The sequence below is a fragment of the Perissodus microlepis genome, chromosome 9, assembly GCF_051167445.1.
Source record: "Perissodus microlepis isolate ML-2025 ecotype Zambia chromosome 9, ASM5116744v1, whole genome shotgun sequence".
Lineage (NCBI taxonomy): Eukaryota > Metazoa > Chordata > Actinopteri > Cichliformes > Cichlidae > Perissodus > Perissodus microlepis.
This window is the reverse complement of record NC_140469.1, coordinates 32,686,688-32,706,468: the sequence shown is the minus strand read 5'-3', so window position 1 is coordinate 32,706,468 and position 19,781 is coordinate 32,686,688. Positions and strand designations below refer to the sequence as shown.

General features: G+C 43.6%; 1 pseudogene across 1 annotated transcript; it reads right to left on the bottom strand.

Annotated features, from left to right (window-relative positions):
• Positions 1-435: 435 nt before the first annotated feature.
• Positions 436-19,475, bottom strand: LOC146380896 (protein NLRC3-like; annotated as a pseudogene). Its single transcript, XR_014801382.1, has 8 exons — positions 19,255-19,475; positions 12,672-14,444; positions 11,685-11,858; positions 11,023-11,196; positions 7,814-7,987; positions 5,708-5,834; positions 4,518-4,691; positions 436-825 (listed from the first exon to the last, which is right to left on the bottom strand). The product of XR_014801382.1 is annotated as a protein NLRC3-like (transcript).
• Between the last annotated feature and the right edge of the window lie 306 nt (positions 19,476-19,781).

Here is a 19,781-nt window from a genome sequence, read left to right as displayed (position 1 = left end):
GTTTTATCTTATGTCAAATATGTTACGTGTAAATGCATATTTTATGTTTAATGTAATAATAAATGCCAGCCCTTTTCTACAATTCCCCTGTGGGAGAGGAGCTGGAGTGGGAAAATTATTTACTTGGAGGTCTTTCTTTCTTTCTTTCTTTCTTTTACCTTTTTTATCAGACACAACGCAGAATCACACCGGTTACACTGAAAACAATGAAACCAAACAAGGCAAAACAATTAATGGTAAAAACAAACTGTAGTCAAAGATGTCCAGTTATACCTTCATGTCAGTGCAGATTTCTGACATTTTGTATAAATTTAAGCAACAATTTAATTATTTCTAATAAAAAAAACAGTGAAACTGCACACAAACATGAAAACGTGACATCAATCTTATAAAAACATTATGTTTATTAATCAGTGATGTTTGAAAGCCTTTCCAGGTGAGTTTGATCCAGGAGGGTGTGAAGCCAGAGTGAGACAGAGACTGTGCAGAGACTGTAGAAGGACAGAGCAGCAGCAGAGCAGTCCAGATACACTGATGATCCTCTGTCAGATCCAGAGGGACACACAGGGATGATGCTGGACTCTACATTGTGTCTGACAGTGGAGCTGTTCTCAGAGCAGTTCACTCTGCAGCACTGACAGTCATCTGCACTTCATTCCTCTGTCAGTCACTGCTGGATGAAGCTCTCCTCTCCACCTCCCAGTAACATGGCCCAGTCAGAGCGTCTCTACACACAAACTGCTGCTGCTTCAACCTCTCTGGATCATCAGGACACAGCTGCTCCTCTCTCAGCACACACACCGTCCTGTTTACCATCATCACCACCTGCAGAGAGAAGGAGGAAGAGCAGAGGAGATAAACGAGTGTTTCCAGAGATAGGGTTCATACGCTTTTTTCAGGGTCATATTCAAGCACTTTTTAAGCACTTTCAATGTCCCATTTCAAGCTTTTCCAGCACATTTATCTCAGTCTCGCAGCCCATGTCACCCCTACTTGCGGTCCACATAATGAAAAATTATTGTTCAAAAAATTTAACATGAAGGCAGAGTGTTACAGGCACAGCCCTAAAGAATGTAGCCTTGGGCAGTGCAGCCCAGCTGTAAGTAAGCTATCAAGACTCGACTGTACGCTGTGCTCGTGTTTTCCTCTGAAACAATAAGTTCGGTTGGAGCAGCCTTTCAACGCCTCTCTCTGTCTCTCGCTAGCAAAGTTGATCCAGACAACAAAGTAAAGCTAGTTTTCAGCTACGAGCCCGACACGAACCCGACGTATTAGCCAGAGGTCCCTTTACTACGGTTCAGAGCCGCGGACCTGTTTTATATACGCGTGGAATAGTTTTCTATACGAGATCGCTGCAAAAAGTGCAGCCTTACCTAATGTCCACCTACTGTTACTCATTTATATTAAGATTTAAACATCTAGTTGGTGTTGGTATGGAGAGTAACCTTCAGTAATAGTAATAAATCACACAGCAATAGTACATTCATGTAGCATGGTAATATATTAAGTAATCCAAAATATTCTGTTACGTTACTCTCATTGAGTAACGTAACAGAATACGTTACAAAATACATTTTGGGGCATGTAATCTGTAATCTGTAGTGGAATACATTTTAAAAGTAACCTTCCCAACACTATCAGTGGCTGATAGTGAACCACAGGCCTCAGTGTGAGCTTGAAGACATTTATAATGTTTAAGTAGTTTAATGTGCAGGTGCTGACGATAAACACATTTTTGTTTTTTGGGAAAAGGAAAAACAGAAGGGAAGAGGGACAGTGAGAAAGGAAACTTAAAAAGAGAGAGAGAAAAAAAACCTCCTGGATCACCTGTTGAGAGAAAAAGAAAAGAAAACAAGCAAAAAAAACCAGAGCAACATACTAAACACAACACCATCACGTTAATCTAGCTCAGTGTAAACAGCAGTAAATACTAACTATTGAATGTTGTTGTGTAGCAAGCAGGACCGACAGCGCACAATGTGCTTGGAAATAGCAGCCAAGAAAGGTGTAGTTTATGTCTATGAACAGTGAACACCCGTGTGCACACCTGTGTGGATCAGCGCGCTTGTATTCAAAAGGTTTCCCCATGTAACGGTCTGCTAGAGGATGTAGAGAGCCATAGCTCCGCCCCCCAGGGCATGAAGCAGGCATGGAGGAGATCCAGGCTCCAGACATCCAGAGGCCCCAGAGTGCGAGAGCCCAAGGAGGACCACCGGAGGGGCATCGTGCCACCCTCCTGGGAAGAGCTGAGGAGAGCCCCAGATGAGGGGTCACCCAGTAGCTACGGAGCAGAAGCCAGAGGGGGCTGCAGTGGCGTGCCCGCCGGCTCTGCCGGCAGCCAGCTGTGCCAGAGTGAACCGAGCCACAGGCCCAGAGGCCAGAGGCCTGAGGGCCCCTATTGCCCCGGAAGAGGCCTGACCGAGTAACAGGCACCAGGCCCCGCCAAGTAGTCACCGGGAGTGAGCTGGTACATACCTGAGCGCCCAGCCACGGACACCAAGAACCACCAATGCACCGACCCCTGAGGGCATCAGTCACTGGCAGGGAGTGTGGTGAGGGGAGATAGGCCTTTGGAGGGCCTGGGAGTTCCCAGAGAGGTGGAGTGTAAGACCTGACCTGACATATAGACACAGACAAACAGGCACACACAGACACAAACATGCATTCCCACCCTCATGCACACATATAAAATACTCAGCACTCACCCAACACAGGGATAGACATACATGGACATGTACACACAATCACACTCCCCAAACAAACTCTACACCCCGGGTCCAGGTACCCTCGCCCCTGGAGGGGGAAACGGCACCTAGACCCAGGAGATGTTACCCTTTCCCCCGGGGTGGAGGCAAGCAGACCGCCCCAGGCTCCGCAGCAGCAGGGAGGCCCCAATCAGACGGCCAACACCTCCTTCAAGCTCCCCCCCACCCCGATGGCTAGCAGAGAACAGGGGTGTGTGAAGACCCCAAACCTCCCTCCTCTCGCTCATGTGTAGTGTTGCTGCGTGTTGTTCTAAAGTGCATTTAAAACACGGGAGATCAGATCATTACATGTAGGAACCTTTTAAAAACAAGCGCATCCATGCTCACAGGTGTACACACGGGTGCTCACACACACAAACTACACCCTTTTTGGCTCCTACCTCAAAGCACACTGTGCGCTGTCGATCTTACGTGCTGCACAATAATGTTTAACATTTAGTATTTACTGTTATATTCCCATAGATGATCATGATGTTGTTTATTCTATTTCTCTCGTCTTCTTCTGCTTGTTTTCGTTTTTCTTTCTCAACAGGTGATCCAGGTGATTGATATATGTATTTTTTGTCTGCTTATTTTGTTGGTTTTTGTTTTTTGCCCTTTATCCCCGTCCCTCTTCTCCGCTGTTTTTTTTCTCCCTCTTTCTTTCTCCCCTTTCTTTTCCCCAGTCAAATCTGTCCCGTATTTAGCAAGTGAAAATAAAAAATAAAATAAACAATAAAAGGTGAATCAAATAGACCATTACGGCAAGGCTGGGATGGTCAATTTAGAAAAGTAAATCCGTTGGGCATCTTTCTTCGCCTTTAGACAATAATTCTGATGCAAAAGAGCCAAACGGGACAGGCAAAAAAAAAACAACAAAAACAGACAGAGGCAAAGCAGCACAGGCAGGGAAATTTTGCTTTTACATTTTGCGAATCATTTTATTTTTCTATCTGATAAGAAAACTATTGAATCAGATAGTTATTTGTGGTGAATGAAAGTTACACTTTCAAGCACTTTTAAGCACCATATCTGAAATTCAAGCACTTTCAAACCTTGAAAAGACTTGAAAAAAACTTCAGTAACCCGACAAACGTCACTGCTGTTTAGTTTTCTGTCTTCATTTATGTTGGAAGTGATAGCAGAGCTGTACATTTGAATTCTTTCAGAAATCTCTCAGTCAGAACATGCTATATCATGTTTAGGTGGAAGCTAGCGAGCTAACTTCCTGCTAACTTCTATTTCCGTTAAATTTAATGAATCCTGTTTTCATGGATGCCTGGATGTTAAACTTAATTGTTACACCTGGTAAAGCAGCAACACTGATCATTGTATTAAAGATGAAAGAATTTAGACAGTTTGTAACTCTCAGTGATGCTGCAGTGTTTGTTTGACTTTGGGACCTGAAGCAGACGGCGTTTACGACCCAGATTACTCCGCGAGGCTCCAGACTACGGTAGCTGTAATGGTGCGACAATCCATCAAGCGGTGCGGCTTCATCTCTTACCAAAGTCGTACTTAAACATTTTTGACAGATTTTTGAGCGCCGTGTAGCACATAAAATCAGTCCGAGGTCAGTAAGCACAACCAGAATTCATACATAAGGCACACTGTCGATTTTTGAGAAAATTAAAGGATCTTAAGTGCGCCTTATAGTGCGGAAAATATGGTACGTCCACAACAAACTTGTTCACACTTCATTACTAGAGAAGTTAACCATGTTTAATACAATACCACTGAAGCAACATTGACTAACTACAACCATTTACTGACCTCAGAGTTTCCAGGCTATAGTGTGAATTCTCTACAAGATCTGACAGCTGCTTCACATGTAGATCCTGCAGGTTGTTTCCTCTCAGCTCCAGCTCTCGCAGATGGGTAGGGTTGAATGTCAGAGCTGAGTGCAGATATTCACAGCCAACAGCTGATATAAAGCAGTACTCCAATCTGCATAAAGAAAAGATGAGTTTAGAAAAACGCGGAGGAAAAATAAAGCACAAGTTTATTAAATAACTCTCAATTGAAATCACTTATGTTTATTAGACAAAGTGTGAGCTTGAAATCATCTGTTCAGAGCTGAAGAAGGTTCAGAATGTAGAAGTTTAGAAAATGGAAACTCCAAACAGCTGAAGCCAACAGGAATCAGCTTCAAACAGGAAACTGTGCAGAGTTTCAGACTATATGTCCTGATGCAGCCAGTTGGATTTTGGAGATTTGAATCTCTGTTCTGTGACTAAGTCCTTGAATCATTTCTTCCAGTTGGTCCAACAAGACAGACTAAGTATTGGACATGTGTTGTGGCTCCATTAGGGGAGCTTCTAAATGTGATGTGATGGCCCCTCTGGGTCTGTCAGGTCACAGGACTGAAGAGAGCTCAAACTGGGCACACAGTTGTTCCAGTCTGGACCAAAGACTCTATACTGGTCTGTGTTTATCTAACCTGTTCAGTGTGCTTCTCATCTTTGCTTATGATTGTGTGGTTTCACTGCTTTTTATTCTCGGATATACTAGTGAGTGTCAGAGAAATTAGGATTTGTCTGTTTTCCATGCTCATGGCTGTTTAATTAAGAGTGAATGGTCCACAGTATGGTTATGGCCCAGTGATTTAGCCAAATTAAAAAAGAGACACTTTCATAACACTAGAAACGGACTTTAATCTTGACCAGCCCCACCAGAAGCTGTGGGCCAACAGGGACCACTGGTCGCCTGTGGTCAGAAACAGCTGCTATAGTTCAGGCCTAACTTCAAACCAGACGACCCTGTGTCCCTCACCACCTCCTCCTTACTTTCTTTCTGATGTCTTTTAACTTGCATGGTTGCATGGTGCTTTTTTATAATGAATATTTTGTTAGATAATCAGATTTTGCCATAATGGGCCTACTCTACATGAAGGCCGACATCTGCAGTTTAATGCCACCACAATGTTTTTATCATGTACATCCACACACAACATGGTGACTGACCTCAAAGTTTCCAGTCTGCAGTATGGACTCTGCAGAAAACCACACAGCTGCTTCACTCCTGAATCCTGCAGCTTGTAATTGTGACACAGGTCCAGATGTTTCAGATGGGAGGGGTTGGACGTCAGAGCTGAGGTCAGATAAACACAGCTGATCTGTGACAAGCTGCAGATGCTCAGCCTAAATAACGAATAAAAGATATGTGTGTTGGATTTTTTACTTGAAATCATTCAGTGTTTTATAATCTGCTGACAGTGTCGATCCAAACAGCTTAAATGTGTTTGTGTGTGCACATGTTTGTTTCAACCACAGTCCTTTATGTTTCAAGGTTAAAAGAACAGTTTGAAAGAATTTCATATATGTAAATATGTATATGCTGCCCTCTGGTTTCACAGCATCAGGACCAGGACAGCAAAATCAGAGAAACCCAGAACAGCCCAGCTGCTCCAGCCTTGACTATAAGGTCACTTCCTGTGTCTGTAACATCTTTGACCTTCCACTCTTCCAGCCAATCAAAAACAAAGCTGACCGTTCCTTTTTCCTTCTGCTCTCATTTCTGAGGCTCTTCTTCACTGCTCAGACCTTCTGCCCCTGAGTCCGTCTACATGTTTCCATTCAGAAGAGAAGATTTCCTGGTTAGCTGTTACCCGTCACTAACCACATGAAGAGCTTCAGCTACATTAACTTCATGAACAAAAGTCAGAGGAGCCACCTTGATTGCAGTTATTATTTCAAATATGAATAAGATTACTAGAGTATTTACACTGAACAAAAATATAAACACAACACCTTTGTTTTTCCTCCCATTCCTCCCACAAAAAAGACCCATTGCTCTCAAATATTGTTCACAAATCTGTCTAAATCTGTGTTAGTGAGCACTTCTCCTTTGCCGAGGTAATACATCCCACCTCACAGGTGTGGCCTATCAAGGTGCTGATTAGACAGCATGAATATTGCACAGGTGTGCCTTACACTGCCCACAATAAAAGGTCACTCTGAAATGTGCAGGTTGATCACACAGCACAATGCAACAGATGTTGCAACTTCTGAGGGAGTGTGCAGTAATGTCTACCAGAGCTGTTGCCCATGAAATGAATGTTCATTTCTCTGCCATGAGCCGTCTCCAAAGGCGTTTCAGAGAATTTGGAAGTACCTCCACATCCAGCATGTTCACCTCTAGGATCATCTGAGACCAGCCACCCGGACATGTGCAGCAACAATCTGTGTGTGGCATCGTATGGGTGAGTGGTTTGCTGACGTCACTGTTGTGGATCGAGTTGCCCATGGTGGCGGTGCAGTTCTGGTATGGCCAGGCGTAAGTTATGGACAACGAACACGGGTGCATTTTATTGCTCGTATTGTAAATGCACAGAGATACCGTGACAAAATCCCGAGGCCCATTGTTGTGCCATTCATCCACAACCGTCATGTTGCCGGATGATAATGCACAGCCCCATATTGCAAGGATCTGTACACAATATTTGGAAGTATCGAGTATGTTTGGGATGCTCTGGATCCGGGGTATATTACAGCGTGTTCCAGTTCCTGCCAATATTCTGCAAAATCGCTCAGCTATTGAAGAGGAGCGGACCAATGTTCCACAGCCCACAATCAACAACCTGATCAACTCTATGCAACGGTTTTACACTGTGTGAGGCAAATGGTGGCCACACCAGATACTGACTGAACCAAAACCAGAAGAGTGCACAATGAAGATCCTGATTGTAGATCACTATAATTCTGCGATCGCCGATCGTGGCTCAAGAGTTGGCAGTTCGTCTTGTAATCGGAAGGTTGCCGGTTTGAGCACTGACTCGGACAGTGTCAGTCGTTGTGTCCTTGTGCAAGACACTTCACCTACCGCCTACTGGTGATGGCCAGAGGGGCCGATGGCAGCCTCGCTTCTGTCAGTCTGTCCCAGGGCAGCTGTGGCTACAACTGTAGCTGCCTCCACCAGTGTGTGAATGTGAGAGTGAATGAATAGTGGAATTGTAAAGCGCTTTGAGGGTCTCGAAAAGCGCTATATAAATGCAATCCATTATTATTTTATTATTAATATCAGCCTAATGTCTGCAGCCTCTTTAACATAACTAAAACATAGCGTCTGACCTCAGTGTTTCCAGTCTACAGCGGGGACTCTCCAGGAAACCACACAGCTGCTTCACTCCTAAATCCTGCAGGTTGTTCCCCCTCAGGACTAGATGTTTCACATGGGAGGGGTTGGACTTCATAGCTGAGGCCAGATAATAACAGCTGACCTGTGACAAACTGCACCACTCCAGTCTGTATAAAGAGGAAAAGAAAAAAGCTTATTCGACAGTTTCGGGTTTAAATCATTGAGGGTTTCACTGTTTTTCAGATTATATGATGCAATGTGTCCAACAGTGAGACTCTAATTAATGTAATTTATTATGAACCAGACACATATAGCCTAAGCCTAATAGTGGCTAGAAAAAGACAACACAGAGGTTCTGGTGATGGCAGCACAATAACAAGCCCTAAGCAAAGATGCCAAGGAGACAATCTTCAGCACAGACGTGATGCTCAGAAGTCTGTCATCTCGTGGACTACTACAATAAAGAACCTGTTGGACATTATGGACAATGCTGGGCATCATCTGCATATGGCCATAAACAACCAGAGGAGTCTGTTCAGTGACAGGTTGCTTCTCCCCAAGTCAACGACCAACAGGCTTAAAAACTCCTTTGTCCCACACACCATCAAACTGTTTAACTCCTCTCTGGAGGGGAGAGGGTGGGGAAACGGGGACAAAGGAGGGGGGAACAACTAATCTGTAGTGCCTTTGTCACTGTGCAATATTTTATACATATTTAGATATTTTTTCTCTCTCTCTCTCTTTTAACATCCAACGGTGTAATAGACTCACAAAAGTTGAAATGTGCAATTCCCTGGTATTCTTATTCCTGTTTATTCTATTTATCCCTATTGTATAATCTGTATTTATATATTTGTATATGTGTGTATATGGTATATTTGGCCCAGTTTGCATTCTCTCTGGTTACCTCAGCTTCCCAGCTGAGTTGACTGGTAACTCTAAATTGTTCATAGTTATGAATTTGAGTGTGAACGGTTAAATGTGTTTCCCTGTGACAGACTGGTGATCTGTCCAGGGTGTGCCCCGCCTCTCACCCTATGGTAGCTGGGATAGGCTCCAGCCCACCGTGCGAGCCTGACAAGGATAAGTGGAAGAGAATGGATGGATGGATCTATAATTGAGCCATTTGTATATATTAGAGCTATTTCTTATATCTTTCTAAAGTCTGTAATATATTGTATTGTTTAATGCAGTTCAGTCTGTTACTGTTATTGCCCTAGAGCAGGGGTCTCAAACTCAAATAAGCCACGGGCCACTTCTGGCACCGTCATCTCATTGGAGGGCCACTTTAGTGTTCAAGTAGTACAAAAAACAAACAAGAAAACACCCACTAATATTTCCTAAAATGTAGTGTTTTGTTTGTTTTATTTAATTCCATATACTGTGTAACAAGACAAAATTGCAAACATGAACACAATTTTTTTCTCACTCTTAACTGCAATGAAAATGCAATGAAATGTATTTGACGAGCAGAAGACAGTCACTCAGCAGTATAGTACAGTAGTTTCATTGAACTACCAAATAAACAGCTCTTTCTGGCCAGACACGTGGCAGCACTTCTGCTACAATTTTGTTTGCATTTAACAAAATAAAAATGCAGGCATAAGCGTGCACATTAGTTTTCGACTGCAAGTGAAAATTGTTTTCTTTACAAATAAATCTCTCACTGAACTAACACAGCCCTCAACATGTTTGCACTCTCTTGTTACCTTGGCCAGGTCCGTGGCTCCGAACTGTGGTAAGGAGACCTCTGCCTAATACTTCGGGTTCTGTGTCGGGCTCGTAGCCGGGAACTAGCTTTACTGTCTGGGTCAACTTTGCTAGCGAGAGACAGAGAGAGGCGTTGAAAGGCTGCTCCAGCAGAACTTGATTGTTTCGGAGGAAAACCCGAACACAGTGTACAGTCGAGTATTTACAGCTTACTTACAACTGGGCTGGTCAGGCACTGCTTCCATCTCCCGTTTCTGCTCGGTAGCACCTCGTACTTTTCGACTTTCCTTTTTCTCCCTCCCTCACACACACACAGCGGGAGGGGCGGTCCCACATGTTCTCCCTGCAGCACGGACTACACCGCCCACGAGGCTACAGTCTTAAAGGGCCATGCTTGTACCACTCTGCCGTCATATTAAATCATTTTTCGAATAATAATTTTTAAAAAATATTTCTTCACATCTATATGCCGGCCGCAAGTAGAGGTGACGTGGGCCGCAAATGGCCCGTGGGCCGCAAATGGCCCGCGGGCCGCTTGTTTGAGACCCCTGCCCTAGAGTGACTGTAACTACATAATTTCCTTAGAGATTAATAAAGTTATCTAATTCTTATACAGGAGCTCAACAATGGACTATATGCTGTCTCTATTCCTGTTCACCTTGTACTCCTCAGTACACCTCTGGGTCATTCAGTCTACATACTCAATCTGATGATTCTGAGCAAGTTTAATCTACACCAAATAGACTAAAGTATTTTTGTACCTACACATTATACATACAGGAGTGTTATCTGTTATCAGAGGCTGCTGACAGGTACCTTCAGGCCAGGCGGAGTGCAGCTCTGGCAGCGGCTGATGCCAAAACTCAGGTGTAGTAGGAGTTAGGTGAGACCTTGGAACAAGTCTTTTGATCGGTTCTTTTAAAGTACATTGGTTATTGAGTCCGGCTTCGGGCACCGCAAGTCTACGACCACAGCTACGTTTGGTGGACTCTGTGGAATCCTTTAAAATGCAGTTAAAACTTTTCTGTTTAAACAAGCCTTCTGTTGAGCAATTTTGTTGTTGTTGTTATTTTTTATTTTTTATTTTTTTTATTTACATTTATTTACATTGTATTGTCTGTTTTGGTACTTTACGTTCTGTTTATTTTAACCTTGCACAGAGCTTTGTGACTACCTGTGTATGAAAAGCACTTAATAAATAAACTTTACTTACTTATAAAATATTTTGTAAGAGAAAAAACCCAAAGACTTTGCAGGGAGAGACACACTGACACTGGCAGGACATCTATGTTGTTCATAAATTGTCAATAAGTTCTTGAGAGTTAAAATGAACTTTTGGGTGTTTTGACTGGTGTGTGATTAATGTTAATTGCTTCTTACCCAGTAAACTGGTAACGACTTCCTACTACAGTAAGATAAAATTCTGTTAAATCCATAGAATTGAAAATTTAAGTTCTCTGGATTTACATATCATAACAACGTGGTGTCTAACCTCAGAGTCTGCAGTCCCCCGTGTGGATCCTCCAGAAAACCACATAGCCGCTCCAATCCTGAATCTTGGATCATGTTAAGACTCAAGTCCAGATGTTTCAGATGGGAGGGGTTGGACTTCAAAGCAGAGGCCAGATAATCACAGCTGATATCTGACAAACTGCATTTCTCCAATCTGAATAAAAATGTAAAAGGTATCAGCTTAACAAAGCTTGACTTCCTGTTTGAAGTCATTCAGTATTCATAATGTGTTCACAGCAGAAAAGTGAGAATATAAAAGCTGATACTGAATGAACATGTTGCTTCTCCAGCAATAATAGAAATAGTGAGCTTCAATATTTAGTTTAATTTTTTATGATTTCTGAACGACAATTAGTTTAAATGGCTGAGTGGAGTAAAATTTGAAAAACAAAGCGGAATGCTTTAAATGTTTAATTGAATGAGATCAACATCCTCATACTAGCCTGTCACTTCTATTTGGAGCCAAAAGGAAAAACTGTTGTTCAGTCATTTGGCAAGAGACAACATTTCTGAAAGCACTCAAACTTCTTCACATTTGTCTTCAGACACATCCTGAACATTTAGGAACTAAAGAAAGTTTCAAACATAAATCAAAGATCTGAAATATAGAAAAACAACAACAGCTGCAGTCAGTGAACTCACCTCAGAGTCTCCAGTCGACAGTTTGGACTCTCCAGTCCAGCACACAGAAGCTTCACGCCTGAACCTTGCAGCTTGTTTCCACTCATGTCCAGCTCCGTCAGATGGGAGGGGTTGGACTTCAGAGCTGAGACCACAACTTCATAGTGAGTCTCTGAGAGTCCACACTGAGCCAGTCTGTGATTATAGAAAATATACAATCTGTGTTATAAAGACAGACTGAGTGTACATTAATGCAAAAAAGCTCAACTGTGTGTGGCGGAGCAGCAAGGACAGTTTCTGTTGTTGAGGTCATCTGGAGCAGTTTTGGAAGGTTGTGTTTTTGAGTAGCAGAGGCCATTTCTGTTGGTGTAGGCAGTTTGTGTTTGTGATTCCAGTGATTCATGGAGCTTGAACCACTCACTATGTCACTAATTATGAGCCTGAGACAGAATAAGGTAACTGCTCTCCACCTCTATACAAACACAGTGGCTGACAGAGAAAGACACAGAAAGTCTCCCACATCCAGATGAAAACAAAATCTTTACCAGCCAGTGAATGTTACATTTAAATACATTCACAACAACACATGATTGAGCCTTCTAATAAATATAAAATAAATAAATTGATTTCAGCTGGATTTAAAGTGACTTTAAATGGCTGCATTTTCCTGTCATATTATTTAAATGTTATCCAACAATTACGGAAATCTATGTATTTATTGTATTTAATCACCAAAAAACTGAGCCACCACCATCATCTACATCATCCACCCAGGTGTTCTAAGGATCCAATGACAATAACCCCCTAAGTATGAGTGGCCTCATACTGCTTTTACTGTGTGAAAAACTGCTGAGCTTTTCTTTCACCAAAGGAAAGCTGAATGTAAAACTAAAACAAAAGAAATGTAAAACTAAAAGAAAAGAAAATGATTTTGTACTGTCTACGTATTAAAAACAAATCTACCAGTCTACACTGATTTATGGTGTAAATGATCACATCTGGACTCACCGAGCCTTTCTGCAGTTCCTCACAGCTGGAATCAGTCTGTGTCGTCCTTGGTCTGATGTGTTGTATTTCTGCAGGTCCAACTCTTCCAGAACCTCTTTTGACATCTGCAGCATGTGGGCCAGAGCTGAGCAGTGGATCTCAAAGAGTCTCTCTGATCTGTTTTTTGACTTCAAAAATTCTTGGATATCCTGATGTATTGAGAGGTTATTCATTTCTATCAGACAGTAAAAAATGTTGATGCTTCTGTCAGGAGAGATTTTATCACTGTTCATCTTCTTCAGGTTGTTGATGACTCTCTGGATGGTTTCTGGGTTTTCTCTGTCTGACCCAGCAGACCTCCTAAGAGTCTCTGGTTGGATTCCAGACAGAGGCCATGAAGGAAGCGGACAAACAGGTCCAGGTGGCCGGTTTTACTTCTCAGCGATTCTCTCATGGTTTCTGAAAGGAGCTCAATAAGTGATGGGATATTATGCCAGATATCCAGAAAATCCCTCAGCACCTTTGTCTTCCTGCTGGTGAAACAGTGGAACATGTAGACCGCAGCCAGAAACTCCTGAATGCTCAGATGAACAAAGCAGTAGACTGGTTTCTGGAAGATCACACACTCTCTTTTGAAGATCTCTGTACAAACTCCTGAGTACACCGAGGCCTCTGTCACATCCAGACCACACTGCTCCAGGTCTTCTTGGTAGAACATGATGTTTCCTTTCTCCAGATGTTCAAACGCCAGCCTCCCCAGCTTCAGAAGAACTTCCCTGTCAGCCTCCGTCAGCTCCTGTGGACTCGTCTCATGTCCCTCGTGGTACTTGTTCTTCTTCCTCTTTGTCTGAACCAGCAGGAAGTGTGAGTACATGTCAGTCAGGGTCTTGGGCAACTCTCCTCTCTGCTCTGTAGTCAACATGTGCTCCAGAACTGTAGCAGTGATCCAGCAGAAGACTGGGATTCTACACATGATGTGGAGGCTCCTGGATGTCTTCATGTGGGAGATGATTCTGCTGGACAGCTCTTCATCACTGAATCTCCTCCTGAAGTACTCCTCCTTCTGGGCGTCAGTGAAGCCTCGTACTTCTGTTAGCCTGTCAACACATGTAGGAGGGATCTGATTGGCTGCTGCAGGTCGGGAAGTTATCCAGACGAGAGCCGAGGGAAGCAGATTCCCCTGGATGAGGTTTGTCAGCAGCTGGCTGACTGATGACTTCTGTGTGACATCAGACAGCAGCTTCCTGTTGGTGAAATCCAATGAAAGTCTGCTTTCATCCAGGCCGTCAAAGATGAACAAAAGCTGAGAGACAGCCAGCTTCTCTGCTGTGACCTTCTGTAATGTTGGATGGAAAACATGGAGCAGCTCCAGAAGACTGTACTGCTCATCTCTGATCAGGTTCAGCTCCCTGAATGAAAGCAGAACCACCACACTGACATGTTGGTTCTCCAAGCCCTCTGCCCAGTCCAGAGTGAACTTCTGCACTGAGAAGGTTTTTCCAACACCAGCCACGCCGTTGGTCAGAACCACTCTGATGGGTCTCTGTTGGTCAGGTAAGGCTTTAAAGATGTCCTGGCACCTGATTGGAGCGTCATGGAGGGCGTCCATCTTGGAAGCTGTCTCCAGCTGCCTCACCTCATGTTGAGTATGAACCTCTTCCCTCTGTCCCTCTGTGATGTAGAGCTCAGTGTAGATCCTGTTGAGGAGGGTTCTACTTCCTGTTTCATCACTCACACATCTCCTCCTCAGACTGATCTTATGTTCATCTAAAACCTCCTGCAGACCAACATCTGCTGAAAAACAAGAAAAATAATGACACTAAAAAGGCGAGACCTGTGCCTAAACATATATTGAGTGTGCGTGGGGAATTCCTTCTAGAGACACCAGTCCGTGAGATCTTCAACTCCCACTCTAGCAGAGCTTTGACAGCATTCCTGTCGGGGGAAATGAGTTCAAATAGAGTATGTTCAGCACCTCCATTGCCGAAACCGCTGCCCAGAGCTGTGAGCACATGGTGGTTGGTGCCTGATGTGGTGGTAACCCCCAAACCAGATGTCCTATTGGGCTCGGTTAGCCTGTGAGACTTCTGAGGCAGCTGACAGGTACCAACAGGCCAAGCTCTATTTACCAGTTGAGCTACGTTCCTACCCTCACCTATGGTCGTCAGCAGTGAACTCAAGAACAAGTTTGCTGATACAAGTGGCAGAAATTAGTTTTCTCAGAAGGGTGGCAGGCTTCTCCCTTACTGATAGGGTGAGGAGTTAACCATCTGGGAGAAGCTCAGAGTAGAGCCGCTGCTCCTCCATATCAAAAGGAGCCAGTTGAGGTGGTTCGGGCATCTGACAAGGATCCCTCCTGGGTGAGTTGTCCTGGCCATGTCCCACTGGGAGGAGGCCCCGGGTCAGACCCAGGACATACTGGAGAGATTATATCTCTTGGCTATGTAGGAATACCTCGGTGTTCCCCCAGACAAGCTGGGGGAGGCGGATGCATCTTTCAAAAATTATGGATTTGATCAACTGGTCCCTTAACGAAGGGAGGGAGAGAGCCCAATTGTCCTGAAGAGACGTTTGCTACTGGATACTCGATGGTCAGTTGCGTCGTGTGCCTGGCGACACTCTCGATGGAGGACATTGAATGACAACTACCTATTCTGAACCATGATAACAGAGTTCTGGCTGATCGGAGCTGGCTCAGACCTGGGTTATCAAAGAACAAAGGAAGCGACTACAGCTGTTCCAACCCCCACGAGGCCTGCCGACATGACTGACGATGGGCCAGTTGTGAGTACTCATGCCTCTTCAACAGGAAATTGATAGGCCTGGTGACCAGTGATGGACATCAGATCCGCTTTAAAATTGGATGCAGGTTGTTTACACTAACCCAAACAACCACCACCTTCATTAATGCGGCTACCCCTCGGGCTCCAGCCAGAAGGCCCTAAGGCTGAGGCTGGCTGGAACAACAATTCTCCCAGTTAACGGGACTGTGGTTTGACTCTCTGACCATGCCCCAACTGTCATAGCTGTCATCTACCGCCCCCCAAAATTTAATTCTGTTTTTTTAAGTGACTTTGCTGATCTGCTGACCAACCTAGCTACTGTTTCCCCTAATATAATATTGCTGGGTGACTTCAACGTCCATGTGGATAACTGCAATCATCCTCTTACCAAAGACCTTTTATCCTGCTTTGATAGCTTCAGCCTTAAACAATACATAAACTTCCCTACCCACACTAAGGGCCATACTTTGGACCTAGTCTGTTGTTCTGGACTTACCCCCTCCAATTGCACAGCTGACGAGCTGCCAATCTCGGATCATGTACTTCTCTCCTTTAATGTTCACATGACTTTCTCCATAATTAACAATCCTCGTATTATTTCTTTCCACAATATCAAGAATATAAATCTCGATATCATTTCTTCTGCTCTCTCTAGCTGCTTGTCTCTTAACAATCTGTCTATTCAAGATGATCTAGTATTTAATTATAATCATAGCCTCAGTAGTAGTTTGAATTCTCTTGCTCCACAAAAAGCCAGAACTGTACTCTTCTCTCGCCCTGCACCCTGGTACACCCCCGAACTCTGATTATTGAAAGCTGAAGGCCGACGGCTTGAACGTCTTTACAAGAAAACTGGCCTTACTATTCATAAGGATATGTTTAATAATCATGTTCTGTTTTATCAGGAATGTATCAGTCAAACCAAATCTGCCTATTATTCTACCACTATCTGTTCATGTGAGGACTCCACCAAGACCCTATTCTCATTATTCAACTCCTTTAACAGGCCACCTGATTCTCTGCCCGCTCATCTCTATTCATCTAACTTCTGCGACGCTCTAATGCTATTCTTCACTGAAAAAATTCATAAAATACACCTAGACTTGGTCCCTAATGCTCCTCTGTCTTAACTCCACCCCTTCTCACTTCCTCTCTGTTTTTCAACTTCCGTCTTTAACTGATATCGCTGATCTATCCACAAATCAAAGCCTTCTACCTGCCAGCTTGATCCTATCCCCACTGTTCTTGTCAAAGCCTGTCTACCTCCTCTCCTTCCCCTCATATCTGCTATTATTCACTCTTCACTCACCACTGGAACTGTTCCTGCTTCTTTCAAAGTTGCCGCCATCACCCCAATCCTGAAAAAAACAGGTCTAGATGCCAACAACTTTAACAATTTTCGTCCTATCTCCAACCTACCATTCCTCTCAAAAATTCTTGAAAAAATTGTTGCTTCACAAGTCCATCTACACCTCACTGATAATAACCTTTACGAACAGTTCCAGTCTGGTTTCCGTCCTCTGCATAGCACCGAAACTGCTCTTATAAAAATACAAACGATCTTCTTATGGCAGCTGATTCTGGTCTCCTCTCCATCCTTATTCTCCTTGATCTGAGTGCAGCCTTTGACACCATCTCTCATCCCATTCTTCTTAGCAGATTAGCTTCTATTGGTCTCTCTCATACTCCATTAGCCTGGTTTAAATCATACCCGTCTGACCGCACTCAGTTCATTCAATTAAAATCCTTCACTTCTCAGCCTTCTCCTCTATCTACTGGGGTGCCCCAGGGATCTGTCCTCGGGCCCCTCCTTTCCATCCTTTACCTTCTTCCACTCGGACACATTTTCGTAAATGTAACATTCAGTTCCACTGCTATGCCGATGACACCCAGCTTTACCTCTCTACCAAATCCAATTCTACTCTTCCTCCACCCTCCCTCACCCTCTGCTTAGCTGAACTCAATTCCTGGTTCTCCTCCAACTTCCTTAAACTCAACAGCAATAAATCAGAACTTCTCCTGGTCGGCACTAAACGATTGCTATCCAGAATGAACGATTTTCCGCTCACTATCAATAATTCGCTGGTCCCTATCTCTCCCTCTGTGAAAAGCTTTGGTATCATTCTCGATAGCACATTATCCTTTAATTCACATATCAATAATGTCACACGTGCAGCATATTTTCAACTCCGTAACATCAATCGCCTCCGCCCTTTCCTCACTCCTCATGCCACTGCCATTCTCGTCCATAATCTTGTTATCTCTTGAATTGATTACTGTAACTCACTATTATTTGGCCTTACACAAAAATCCATTAACAAGCTCCAACGTGTCCAGAACTCTGCTGCCCGTATTATTACTAGGACTTCCTCTACCCACCACATCTCCCCAATCCTGAAGCAGCTTCACTGGCTCCCGGTTAAATTTCGCATCCATTTTAAAATAATCCTTTATACATTTAAGGCTATTCATTCTCTCTCTCCACCATACCTCTCTGATTTAGTACAGATGAACTTCCCATCCCGGTGCCTCAGATCTTCATCTTCTCTTTCTCTCTCTGCTCCTTCCTGTCTGATTACAATGGGGGGCGGGGCTTTTAGTTCCTCTGCCCCTCGACTCTGGAATTCCTTACCCCCTGACCTCAGAAACATTACTTTATTCCCTCTTTTTAAGTCCACCCTCAAAACTCACCTGTTTAAAATTGCTTATGTCTAAACCTCTGCATCCTTTATCTTTTATCTGTTACTCTTATTATTGTGTATATTGTGTATTTGTTGTACAGTGTCCTTGGGTGCTCTGAAAGGCGCTATTTTTAAATAAAATGTATTATTATTATTATTATTATTATTATTATCATCATTACTATATCCTTCAAGGCCACCTGCGTCGGCTGGAGGACTGTTGACTTTTGCCTAACTAGGTGAAAGGACACTGTCTCAAGTTGAACACAGGACACACACGTGCGCACACATTTTCATGTACACTGACACACTGTCTTCCCAATGTGATGTTTGTGCAATGTATGTATGGTCGGAAGGGGGTTAAATTTTCACTGAGGGTAACATGTATGTGTAACATTGCATGTGACAAATAAAGGCTTGACTGATTGATTGATTGATTTATTGTGTTGGGTCTGTGTTTCCACAAGCCCCGCTAGTTTAGAGACTTATTCCTCATGAAGAACACAAGACATAACAGAACATCTTCAACCCGCTAGCGAGGGAAGTTTTGGTCAAGAACCAGCTCTTGAAGCTCAAATCCTTCCAAGAGCAGCTGTCACCGTAGCTATTTATTGACATGACAGTTACAATACACAATACAACACAAGCACCTCCCACCGTAAAACCCCCCAATGGTTCTAAGACAAGGCACTATGTGTGTGTATGTGTAAGCATGTATGCATGTGCAAGAATGTGTGTATGTGTGTGTGTCTCTCTGTATGCATGACTTCCTGCTGACCAAAAGGATCATAAAAGCAGGAAGCAACATCACAAGAAACAGATCTTCCAGATAGGATGTATCTAGAATAAAACCTCCCCCAGCACAGAGTGGCTGGAGAGGTGGTCAGGATCAAAGGAATGTCTTTGATCATATAGATTGAACTGAGACTTACAAATTTAAGACCCACAATGACAACATTCAACAATTAGACATAACAGATTGATTGATTGATTGATTGATTGATTGATTGGCCATCCCTGCTTAGGCTGCTGCAACTGCGACCCGGCCCCAGAGGGATGGATTTATGAATAGAAAGAAAACACAACAAGAAGTCCAGTTTTCACAAATGAGTCCATCAGCAGACAGATGTTCAGTCTTACTTTGTACACAGCTGCTCTGACTGGCTGTCTGCAGTCCAGCTCTGCTTCTGGATCTTTCTCCACACTGGGGACAGGACGAGTCTCCTGATGAAGCAGACTGGTCCCAGTATGAGGAGATGCACTGTCTGCAGAACCAGTGTCCACAGCTGGTAGAGACTGGATCCTTCAGGACGTCCTGACACAAAGTACAGCAGGACAGCTGCTCCTTCATCTTCTTCTCTCTGTAAACACATTTCATCATCAATAAAACTTTTGCTGACTGTTAGTGAAAGAAGATCCAGATCTGATGACACTTTGCAGAATCTGTGATGGTCACAGAGTCGGTAAAAGTGAAGTTACTTCCTGTGGTGATGCTAGCTTTTATTTTATAACACTAATGAACTGCTTTTCCTGTCTGCCTGGTCTATTAAACAGTGGTCTGCCTGCAGTTTCATATGAAATGCACAGAGACTTCACAGTAAAAGCCTTTCGCAGAGACAGCTGCTTATGTCGTTCACTGTTTTATAGCCACCTTGTGCAGCTTAGCT